The sequence below is a fragment of the Pituophis catenifer genome, unplaced genomic scaffold, assembly GCF_029215685.1.
Source record: "Pituophis catenifer annectens isolate HBS135680 unplaced genomic scaffold, rPitCat1.0.hap2 SCAF_16, whole genome shotgun sequence".
Taxonomy (NCBI): domain Eukaryota; kingdom Metazoa; phylum Chordata; class Lepidosauria; order Squamata; family Colubridae; genus Pituophis; species Pituophis catenifer.
Window position 1 is genome coordinate 4,211,732 of NW_027256896.1, and position 12,777 is coordinate 4,224,508.

A 12,777-nucleotide genomic window follows, 5' to 3' on the forward strand; every position below is an offset into this window, starting at 1 on the left:
ATATCTAGGGGGTCTATTGAAGGCTAATTTGTCAGAGTGGGAAGGATAATGGTGGGGAAATACCCTTAACAATATTTCCCTGGACCTTTTCCTCTTCAAAATAGCCCTTCTGAAGTGGAAGAAGAAAAATTTAAATATGATATTTTGGGGGCTGGGAGGAGTCATAGGGGTTTTTTGGTATCTCCTTGAAAACTGCTGAGACTCCATGTAGAATCCATGGAGTACAAGTATTCTAAATAAATAAATTGTGGAATTGTCTCTCTCTCTCTTTTTTTAAGAAAAGATGCCTATTCTAAGATATAAATGTTCTCTCTCCTATGTTACTATATAGTAATATCTCTGCAAGGGAAAATAGGCTGAGAAATTTACTGTTTCCAAATTCCAAATTCTAACAAGCGTTAAATGGAAGATTCAAATACAAATTTCTCCAGTTCTAACTGGATTCCTGATTAAAGGCTTGGGTGTCTGTGCTGTGCTGAAAATCTTCATGTCTTTAATTCCTTTCTTTCAATTTTGCAGGAAATAATAAGAAGCAATGCTTTAATAAGAATCACATTTTATTAGTCTTTGACCATCATAGGATCATCACCAGCAGGAACATTAAAAATACAATTTAAATTTTAGATTTAGAACATAGGAATATAGAAAAGGAAAGACTTCAAATAAGAAACTGTTTAAAATAAATATTATAGTTACCGAGCATGCCGGCTGTGGAATTCTGGGAGTTGAAGTCCACGCATCTTAAACTTGCTAAGATTCAGAAATACTGCAGCCGATTAAAAATTTGGGAGGCTTCAGGATGACAATGCAGTGTTCTATGCTTACAAATTTTATAAGCACTGCATAAAACATGAGAAAGGCTGAAGGGGATTTCGCCTCCAAATAAAATGTCAATAAATAGGATTGTTTTCAAGCTCTCTGAACATAAATTAAGGTAATCCTAGACAGTTTGTTTAGTGACCATTCAAAGTTACAATGCCACTGAAAAAAGTGACTTATGACCGTTTTTCACACTTTTGACTGTTGCAGCATCCCCATGGACATGTGATCAAAATTCAGACGCTTGGCTACTGACTCACATTTATGACCGTTTGCAGCGTCACGTGATCCCCTTTTGCGACCTTCTGACAAGCAAAAGTCAATGGAGAAGCCAGATTCACTTAACAACTGTGTGACTTAGTTAAGAACTGCAGTGATTCACTTAACAAATGTGGTAAGCAAAGTCATAAAATGGAGCAAATTAACAAATGTCTCACTTAGCAACATAAATTTTGGGCTCAATTGTGGTCATAACTCGAGGACTACCTGTATAACAGATAATTGGCAATCTTGTCTGGTTTTAGCTTGTAATGGTGCCCTCTTGTGGCAAGTACTGCATATGAAAAAAAAAATTCTGCTTTCCCTCCTCTTTGGATTAAAGAAATTCTCAGGTTGGTGTGAACAAATGCAAACTCTTTATTTATTTATTTATTTATTTATTTATTTATTTATTTATTTATTTATTTATTTATTTATTTATTTATTTATTTAATTTGTATACCGCCCTTCTCCCAGAAGGGACTCAGGGCGGTGAACAGCCAAAATTAAAAAAACATACAAATGCAAAAGTTAAGATAATTAAAAGAATTAAATCACTGGCTACCCAATTTAAAATCCCAAATCCATAAAATTTAAAATCCCAATTAAAAACCATTTAGGCTAGGCCGGCTTGATGAAATAAAAACGTCTTCAGGGCTTTACGGAAAGTCCGGAGGTCCGGGATCAATCGTATTCCAGGAGGCAGCTCATTCCACAGGGCGGGTGCCCCCACAGAGAAGGCTCGCCCCCTGGGGGCCGCCAGCCGACATTGCCTGACCCTGAGGAGGCCCTCTCTGTGAGAGCGTATTGGCCGGTGGGAGGTTATCAGTAGCAGCAGGCGGTCTCGCAAATACCCTGGCCCTAAGCCATGGAGCGCTTTAAAGATGAGAACCAACACCTTAAAGCGCACCCGGAAGACCACCGGGAGCCAATGCAGCTCGCGCAGGAGAGGTGTTACGTGGGAGCGCCACGTCGCTCCCATAATCACCCGCGCGGCCGCATTCTGCACCAGCTGGAGCCTCCGGGTGCTCCTCAGGGGGAGCCCCATGTAGAGAGCGTTACAGTAGTCCAGGCGTGACGTAACCAAGGCATGAGTGACTGTGCACAAGGAGTCCTGATCCAGAAAGGGGCGCAACTGGCGTATCAGGCGAACCTGGTAAAAAGCCCCCCTGGCCACGGCCGTCATATGCTCTTCTAAAGTCAGCCGTGTGTCCAGGAGGACGCCCAAGTTGCGAGCCCCCTCTGTGAGGGTCAGTGACTCGCCCCCAATAGCCAGTGATGGCACCAGCTGGCTATACCGGGACGCTGGCATCCACAGCCACTCAGTCTTGGAAGGGTTGAGCTTGAGCCTGTTCCTCCCCATCCAGACCCGCACGGCCTCCAGACACTGGGACATCACTTCGAGGGCATCATTGGGATGGTCTGGGGTGGAAATGTACAGCTGAGTGTCATCAGCGTACAGATGGCATCGCACCCCAAAACTACGGATGATCTCACCCAGCGGCTTCATATAAATGTTGAACAGGAGCAGCGAGAGGACCGACCCTTGCGGCACCCCGCAAGCAAGGCGCCTCGAGGTCGACCTCTGCCCCCCTGCCAACACAGACTGCGACCGGTCAGAGAGATAGGAGGAGAACCACCGCAGCACGGTGCCTCCCACCCCCAATCCCTCCAGCCGGCGCAGCATGATACCATGGTCGATGGTATCAAAAGCCGCTGAGAGGTCTAACAGGACCAGAACAGAGGAACAACCCCTGTCCCGAGCCCTCCAGAGATCATCCACCAATGCGACCAATGCCGTCTCCGTGCTGTACCCAGGCCTGAAGCCGGACTGGCACAGATCTAGATAGATGGTTTCATCCAGGAACTGTGGGAGCTGTCGCGCAACCATACTCTCCACAACATTCGCAACAAAGCGAAGGTTGGAGACCGGACGGTAGTTTGCCAAAACGGCCGGGTCCAGAGAGGGCTTCTTGAGGAGGGGCCTCACCACCGCCTCTTTCAAGGCGGGAGGCAAGAAACCCTCTCTCAGAGAAGCATTTATAATCCTCTGGAGCCAGCCTCGTGTTACCTCCCAGGTGGCCAGTACCAGCCAGGAGGGGCACGGGTCCAATAAACATGTGGTTGCGTTTAACCTCCCAAGGATCCTGTCCACGTCCTCAGGAGTCACAGGGTCGAACTCATCCCAGGTAACATTCTCAAGACCAGCCTCAGTCACCCCGCCAGGATCTACCCAGTCAGAGTCCAAGCCTTCCCGAATCTGAGCGATTTTATCGTGCAGATACTGTGCAAAATCCTCAGCCTGCCCTTGCAAGGGGTCTTCCCGCGCTCCCTGATGTAGGAGGGAGTGAGTCACCCTAAACAAGGCGGCTGGGCGGTTATCTGCCGATGCAATAAGAGCAGAAAAGTGGTTACGCTTTGCCGCTTTTATCGCCACTAGATAGGTCTTAATATGAGACCTAACTAGTGTTCGGTCGGATTCGGAGCGACTAGCCCTCCAACCACTCTCTAGGCGTCTTTTCCGGTGCTTCATCTCCCTCAGCTCCTCGGAAAACCAAGGGGCCGGGCAGGTTCGGCATCGGGTCAGAGGCCGCAAAGGCACGACTCGGTCCAGAGCACTGGCGGCCGTCCTATCCCAGGCAGCCACCAGATCTTCAGCCGAGTTGTGAGCCAGAGTTTCAGGAACTGGCCCAAGCTCCCTCTGGAACCTATCAGGATCCATCAGGCGCCTGGGGCGGAACCACCTGGTCGGTTCCGCCTCCCTACAGTGGGGTGCAGCGGTCAAAAGGTCCAGTCTCAGGAGAGAATGGTCCGACCATGACAGGGGTTCAGTAACTATATCCCCTATATCCAGACCACTCAGCCACTGACCAGAGATAAAAACCAGGTCCAGAGTGTGTCCTCCCACGTGAGTGGGGCCATGAATTAATTGTGTCAGGTCCATGGCTGTCATGGAAGCCATAAACTCCCGAGCCATTTTTTATTTTTTTTATTTTTTTTATTTTATTTTTTTTAATTTGATTTATATGCCGCCCTTCTCCGAAGACTCAGGGCGGCTTACAATGTGCTCAGCAATAGCCTTCATCCTTTTGTATATTTATACAAAGTCAGCTTATTGCCCCCACAAACTGGGTCCTCATTTCACCTACCTTAGAAAGGATGGAAGGCTGAGTCAACCTTGAGCCTTGGCGAGATTCGAACCCTGCAGTAATTGCAGGCAGCTGGTCTTAAGCAGCTTAATAACAGGGTGCCTTAAACCCTTGTACTACCAAGCCATCCCAGACGCCTCACTGGTAGACGGCAGGTTGAAATCCCCCATGACCAAAAGTCTGGGGGTATCAACCGCCACCCCGGCAATAACGTTGAGACGCTCGGGCAGGGCCGCTGTCACGTGGCAGGGAGCCAGGTACGCGATCAGCAGGCCCACCTGCATCCCATGGCCCCACTTCACCAGGAGAGACTCACATCCAGCTATCTGAGGTACAGTGGCCTCCCTCGGATCAAGACCTTCCTTTATAACGACCGCCACCCCCCCCACCCCTGCCCTGGGCCCTTGGCTGATGGAATGCGCGGAAACCTGGTGGGCACATCTCTACGAGGGGGACCCCCCCCCTCTTGGCCCAGCCAGGTCTCTGTAATATCTGCCAGGTCCGCACCCCCCTTTGTTCCTGGACAACTGTTTACTGAACCAGATCAATTGTGCAGTTTGCATCATGTACTGAATACATTTTAGCCCAGAGTGTTGTATTCACCTTTTTGGTTTCTATACGCTTCAGTGGGTGACATAATCAGATATCAACTGGGAGACCAACCCTGCAATGAGTAGGAGATCAAACAGATTCCTAACCAACCTAGCTGATGACTTTGTCAGCCAAAAGGTAGAGTAGGGAACTAAAAGTAAAGCTATATTGGACCTAATTCTTACTAATAGAGAAAAAGTGGTAGAGGGAGTTGATGTTGCTGGAACCTTGGGCAAAAGTGACCACAACATACTCGAATTCAATATAACTCAAACATAAGCAATAGAAAATAATCCAACCAATGTCTTAAACTTTAAAAGAGCTGATTTTAACAAACTCAGAGAGAGCCTAGGAAAGATTCCATGGAGGAAAATCTTAAAGGGGAAAACAACTCAAGAAGTGTGGGAAACTCTGAAAAATGCAATCATAAAAGCCCAGTCCAGCACAATACCACTGAAAAAGAAAAATCAGAAATTCAAGAAGAAACCAGCATGGCTGCACAATGATCTCTCTGATAAATTGAAAGACAAAAAGGACAAGTACAAAAAAATGGAAAGAGGGGTACATAACTAAGGCAGAATATCAGCAGATAACCAGAACCTGCAAAGATGAAGTCAGGAAAGCAAAGGCTCAGAATGATTGCAAGAAAGACTTGCAACAAAAGTCAAAGATAATTTTAAAAAAGTTTCTTTCAACATATTAATAACAAGAAAAAAGTCAAGGAAACAGTTGGTCCACTAAAGAGAGAAGATGGCAAGGAAGTAACAGGCATCAGGGAGACAGCAGAGCTGGTTAACTCTTTTTTGCATCAGTCTTCATGCAAAAAGAAACTATAGTCCAGTTTACCAAAATAACTACTGTAAAAGACAGACTAGAATTAAAAATTGAAATAAGCAAGAAAATGGTAAGAGAACACCTATCTGACCTTGACGAATATAAATCAGATTACACCCCAGAGTTCTGAAGAAGCTGGCGGATGTTATTTTAGAACCATTGTACCACATCTTTCAAAAATCCTGCAGCACCAGGGAAGTACCTGGGGATTGGAAAAGGGCTGATGTGGTTCCCATGTCCAAGAAACAGGGAAAAAAACAGACCCAGGAAACTACAGACCAATCAGTCTAACATCAATACCTGGGAGGATCCTGGAAAAGATAATACAAAAACATTTCTGCGAACAACTAGAAACAAATAAAATTATAACTAGTAGCCAGCATGGATTTGGTAAAAACAGATCATGCCAAACTGATCTTATTTCATTTTTTTTTGAATTTTTTTTTTAAACATACAACATAAAATGCGTCTTTTTAGAGCAAGGATTTGATCCGGTATAAAATAGATACAATTACTTACATTCCCTCAACCAATTTTGTTCCAAATTTATTCTAAACATTTATCATTCTACTATATCACCCAAAACTCTAAACAATTATTTCCAAACAAACACCATTCCAAATCTTTGTCATTTTAACAACCAATACTTCATATAAATTCCTCATTCCTAAAACCCATTACATCAAATCTATATTCTACTTCTCTTAAATGGCAGCTAGTATCCATGATCTTGACAAAGAATATTTTCATTTTTTGATAAAGTGACTAAATTAGTAGATCAGCGAAATGCTGTGGACATAGTATACTTAGATTTCAGTAAGGCATGTGACAAAGTAGACCACAACTTACTTCTTGGTAAGCTAGAAAAATGTGGAATAGATAGCATCACCACCAGCTGCATTGTAGCTGGCTGACAAACCATACTCAACATGGAGGGAAGTAAGCAGTAGGGTACCACAAGGTTCCATCTTAGGCCCAGTATTCTTCAATATCTTCATAAATGACTTAGATGAGGGAATAGAAGGGGAGCACATCAAATTTGCAGATGACACTAAACTGGCAAGAATAGCCAACACCCCAGAAGACAAGCTCAGGATGCAAAAAAATCTTGAATTTTAATGTGGTGAAAAGCAAAATTTTACATTTAGGCAGGAAAAAAAATCAAAAGTATAAATACAGATTTGGTGAGTCCTGGCTCAAAAACAGTAACTGTGAGAGGGACCTTGGAGTGGATGATCATTTGAATATGAGCCAGCAGTGTCTGGCAGCAGCCAAAGAAGCTAATAAAATTCTGGGTTGTATAAACAGAGGCATAGAATCAAAATCATGTGAAGTATTAGTACTGCTTTATAAAGCCCTAGTAAGGCCACACCTGGAATACTGCAACCAATTTTGGTCATCACACTACAAAAAAGATGTAGTGTGGTGCACATTGTCTCCAACAATTTGGGTCCTCATTTTACCAACCTCAGAAGCAGGGGTGAAATCCAGCAGGTTCTGACAGGTTCTGGAGAACCGGTAGCAGAAATTTCGAGTAGTTCAGAGAACCGGCAAATACCACCTCTGGCTGTCCCCAGAGTGGGGTGGGAATGGAGATTTTGCAGTATCTTTCCCCTGCCATGCCCACCAAGCCACACCATGCCCACCAAACCATGCCCACAGAACCGGTAGTAAAAAAATTTGGATTTCACCACTGCTCAGAAGGATAGAAGATTGAGTCAATAGCAAAAGCACTTGGACTTATATACCGCTTCACAGTGCTTTACAGCCCTCTTTAAGCGGTTTAGAGTCAGCCTATTGCCCCCAACAATCTGGGTCCTCATTTTACTAACCTCAGAAGGATGGGAGGCGGAGTCAACCTTGAGCCCTCAGCATTGAAATCCAGGCCGTGGGCAGAGTTTGGCTGCAATGCTGAACTTTGAAAACTGGGCCACCAGGGTTTATGTACCTTTGCTTGGAAGGTCACGGAATGGGACCCTGAGCAGCTATGGGATTGCAAAGGTGAGGAAGTCCACACAAGCTGGAGCTGTTGAAAACTCTAGTTCAGGAACATTTTGGTGTCACACATTCAATGCTCCAGATGACCATGAGATGGTAGCAAAAGCTTAGGCTTTTCTGTATCTCTTTGCAGAAGGTGCTGTCTATTGGTTTGCAGCCCTTATATCTGTGATGGCGAACCTATGGCACGCGTGCCACAGATGGCATGGAGCGCCCTCTCTGTGGGCACGCGAGCCGTTGCCCTAGTTCAGCTCTGCTGCGCATGCGCACACGCCTCCCACCGGCCAGCTGGTCTTCGGGTCTCTGCTGCGCGTGCATGGGGGGCGTGGGGCGTGCGTGGGGGCCGTGCATGCATGCATGGGGGGGCAGGGCACGTGTGTGGAGGCCATGCGTGCATTGCATTTTGGGGGTTCGCGCTCACATGCATGCATTCACGCACACACATGTACGCTTTGGGCACTATCATATTGCCTTATATGATAATGTACCCATGAAGGAGAACAAGACATAATGGATGGAAGCTTAACAAAGAGAGATACAAGACCTACAGTTAAGGACAAATTTCCTGACAATCAGAACAATCAATCAGTGAAACTGCTTGCCTCCAGAAGTTGTGGGAGCTCTATCATGGAGGTTTTCAAAAATAGACTGGACCACTATTTGTCTGGAATGCTATGGAGTCTCCTGCTAGATCAGGGGGTTGGACTAGAAGACCTCCAAAGTCCCTTCTAACTCCTTATATTGTATTCCTACATTTTCTAACTTTACAGCAAAACAGGTATAATTCTTTGGAATGTATTCTGCTGGGCTTATATTTTTCAATGGATGGGAGAAAAATAGGAAAAAATCAAGAACTTCTTGTTGTTAGTTGCGAAGTCATGTCCGACCCATCGCGACCCCCATGGACAACGTTCCTCCAGGCCTTCCTGTCCTCTACCATCCCCCGGAGACCATTTAATCTCACGTCTACTTCTTCAGTGACTCCATCCAGTCACCTCATTCTCTGCCGTCCCCTTCTTCTTTTGCCCTCTGTTATGTATGTAGATTTTGGGTGGGCAGTTTGAATTAACTGACCGTCAGCTGATTGGCTGACCACCACAGCTGCAAGGTATATAAAGGGAGCTGTTTCCCCTGGTCAGTTGCTGGGTTCTCACCCTACAATAAAGAGCTGTTGTCACTCACTGCCTAGCTTGCTGTGTCCTCATTCACCCAACACCCTCAGTCGTTCCCAGCATTAGGCTCTTCTCCAGGGAGTCCTTCTTTCTCATTAGGTGGCCAAAGTATTTGAGTTTCCTCTTCAGGATCCAGCCTTCTAAAGAGCAGTCAGGGTTGATCTCCTCTAGGACTAAATCAAGGACAAAGGATAGTAATTTTAAGAACTGACATATGAGGCCTTGCTAATGGCACTCCTTCCCGTTGAGTGCGTTGGGCTCCCCAACTCAAAATGTTCCTCCTTAGGACCTAGTTTCCATTTTTGGGGCAAAAATTTCTTCCTAGGATGAAACTAACACAAGACATTTTGATGGTGTTTGCACAATAAACTCAAAAATTGGAAAATGCTAAGAAGCACACATCCACCACTATCTCCATGCTGGTTGTGGATGGCACTGGAAGTAATAAGAAGCTTGGCTGAAGATTTAGGGTGCTGACCTAGCCTAAAAGAAGTTTCCATCCTGGACATAGTTCATGACTTAATTGAACGTGGTGTGAATGTAACAGAAGGACAGTAAAAGAGCAAGACACAAGAGGCAGATGTCAAAATCTGTCACATGGCGAGACTGATTGGTCCAAGTGGAAACAGGGAGGCAGGCTTGTAATTGACGGGCTCAGAGAGATTGAGCTGCAATTCACACAATTCTTTTGTGCTCACAAACAGAGGCTGCAGACAGCTCACAAATAGTGTTTATATTAGCTTTTTAAATATTTTTTAATATTAATTAATTAATTTATTAATTATTAATGGTTTGCCCACCGGGCTTAGGACAGCCCCCGACCTCCTCTCCTTCCGCTGCGAACTGAAGACGTGGCTCTTTCATCAAATGGACTGACCTGTCTAGGGGCTTTTACATTGTAATAATTTTAATTAATTTTAACTGGATTTTAATTTACATTTAAATTTAAATTGTTGAATTTTATTCTTTGTAAGCCGCCCTGAGTCCTTCGGGAGAAGGGCGGCATATAAATTGCATAATAAATAAATAATAAATAAATAATAAATAAATAAATAAATAAATAAATTAATTAATTAATAAATTAATGTTTAATGTTTTTAATAGTCTCCAAAGCACCTGAGGGCAGGCCAAGAAGCAACGGATGGAAACTAATCAAGGAGAGAAGCAACCTGGAATTGAAGAGGAATTTCCTGACAGTCAGAACAATTAATCAGTGGAAAAGCTTGCCTCCAGAAGTTGTGAATGCTCCAACACTAGAGGTTTTAAAGAAGAGATTGGACAACCATTTGTCTAAAATAGTACAGGGTCCAAATCCTGCCTGAGCAAGGGTTTGGACTAAAAGACCTCCAAGGTCCCTTCCAACTGCTGTTCTGCTCTGCTCTACTGCTGCCATTGCTATCCAACCCTTAATCAGCAGTTGCTTATCAAGCCTAATCTATGACGGATCCAGAAGAGAAGGGAGCTACTCGTAAGTTGAAATGCGTTTTCGAGATGCTTCCTAGGTTCCGCACCTCTTCAAGTGTTGAGATTTAACGAACCAGCATATGGCTTGTGTTAGATCAGGCGCAGGAACAGAAGACGTGACCAGCTCGATACATGTAACAAACTTTATTTACATAGTAACAAGTAAAAGAAGACTGCTGGCGCGCTGCCGGAGCTCTCCTTATATTCGCTCCCGGCAGACGCACCGCCCCTAGACAGGGATTCAAATCTCCCGCCCGATGGCTGGCAGCCAATCAGGGCGGATGCCCTTATATGGACATAACACTCCTCCCCCCTTAGTCTGAACTGTCAATCTCGTTTACAAAAGTCACGTAGTCGCGCAGGTACGTAGGACGCCTCGGCACCCTAGCTGACCTGCGCAGTCTCACTTGTTCTCCGTCTCCGACCTGGATGGACGGGGCTCTGTCGTCTCCGGGCTCCCTCTCCGGAACCGGGCTTGGTTCGGCTGTCGAGTGAGCGGGGTCACCCCCAGCGCCTCCGGCCGGACCGCAGACCTTGGGTGGCTGGTTCTGGTGGTCTTCTTCCTGGCCTGTGGATCTGTTTCCTCGTCTCGGTGGCTCGGTTCCGACCCGGGAAGAGCGTCTGAGTCTTGGTAAGTCCATCGTTTGCTCCTCCCTGGTCTCCCGGGCGCTGCGGTTCGGTTGCGGTTCGGCCTGGTGCCGGGTGGGTGGTGGTTCTGTTTGGTGCCCTCTGGACCGTTGTCCGACCTCGCAGGGGTGGTGTTGGTCTGCTAGGTCGGGCTGGCGTTGGTCTACCCTGTCTGGTCGGTGGTTGTCGACCTGGTCGGGCTGTTGTTGCGGCACTACCTCTGCGGGGCGGCGGAGGTCTCCCTTGCCGGGGTGGTGCAGGTCTACCTGGCCGGGTTGTTGTCGGCTTTCCCTTCCCCCTAGTCCCTGGTCTACCGTTGGGTGGTGCCTGGGGTCATCCGGGTCGGGGTGTTGTTTCCTGGCTGCCTCTTGTGATGGGCGGGGGTCCCTCTCGCCGGGGAGTCGAGTGCCACCCTTGCCCATAGGTTTGGGGGTGCCCGTCTTGGATGGGTCCCGGTCTACTCGCCTGGAACTGCAGTCTCCCTTGCTGGGCTGGCATGGGCTGCTGTAACTGGTGGGGTGCGCTGCTCCTCCTCTGGGCAGGTCCCGGTCTACCTGCGGGCTGGGTTGGTGGTCCTTGGCCTTGCCGTGCCCGGTGCCCACCTGGCTGGGTTGGTGGTGCCATCCCCCGTGCGGTTGGCCCCGGTCTACCTCGCTGGGCTGCCGGTGTGACAGCATTTGGTAGTGGGCTGGGCCAACCTTGTCGGGGTGGTGCTGCTCTGCCTCGCAGGGGTGTGGTAGGCCTACCTCGTCAGGGTGTTGTAGGCCTACCTCGTCGGGGTGTTGTAGGCCTACCTGGTCTGGGTGTGGTAGGCCTACCTCGCCGGGGTGTTGGAGGCCTACCTCGTCGGGGTGTTGTAGGCCTCCCTCGTCAGGCTGGTTTTCATGTGCCCCCCCCCACCTTTTTCGGAGTTGGTCGATGTGGCGTCTCGTGAACTGTCCATCTTCCAACTCAACGATGTAGGATTTGGGCCCGGTTGTGCTGGCAATTTTCCCCTTCAGCCACTTAGGAGAGCCGCTGAAATTCAGCGCGAAGATTGAATCTCCTTTGCTGAAGGCGCGAAGCGGGCGGCTGGCGGTTGCGGTCACTTCCGGGCTGTATTGGGGGTGCAGCCGGTCCAAGGGTGACCTCAACCTTCTGCCCATCAACAGTTCGGCCGGGCTCTTGTGGGTGGTGGCGTGTGGCGTGATGTGCTGTGTGAGGAGGAAGTTGTCTATGCGCTCTTGCCAGTCCCCCGGGCCCATCTTGGTGAGGGCCTCTTTGGTCAGCCGGACCATGCGTTCGGCTTGTCCGTTTCCGGCCGGCCTGTAAGGGGCGGACAGGGCGTGGCGGATGCCCAGTCCTGCCAGGAAGGACTCCATGGCCAGGGATGTGAGCTGGGGGCCGTTGTCTGAGACCAGCACATCCGGTAGGCCGTGTGTGGCAAACAGGCGGCGCAGGGCTCGGATGGTTGCTTCAGTTGTGGTAGATGCCATCGGCACCACCTCGAGCCATTTGGAGAAGGCATCTACCACGATGAGGAGGTGTCGCCCTTGCATCGGACCCGCGAAGTCAATGTGGATCCTCGACCAGGGGTTGCTGGGGGTCTCCCACTTCGCGACTTCGGATTGCGGCGGCGCTGGGCGAACTTCTTGGCACGGGTCACATCTGGAGACCCATTGTTCAATGTCTTTGTCCATGGAGGGCCACCAGACATAACTCCGTGCCAGGGCCTTCATGCGGACGATGCCCGGGTGCCCCTTGTGTAAGGTTTCTAGCGTCCGCCGTTGCAGGGTGCCTGGAATCAGCACCCTGTCTCCCCATAGCAGGCAGCCTTTGATGGTGGACAGCTCCTCCTGTTTCCTTGCGAACGGGCTGAACCTTTC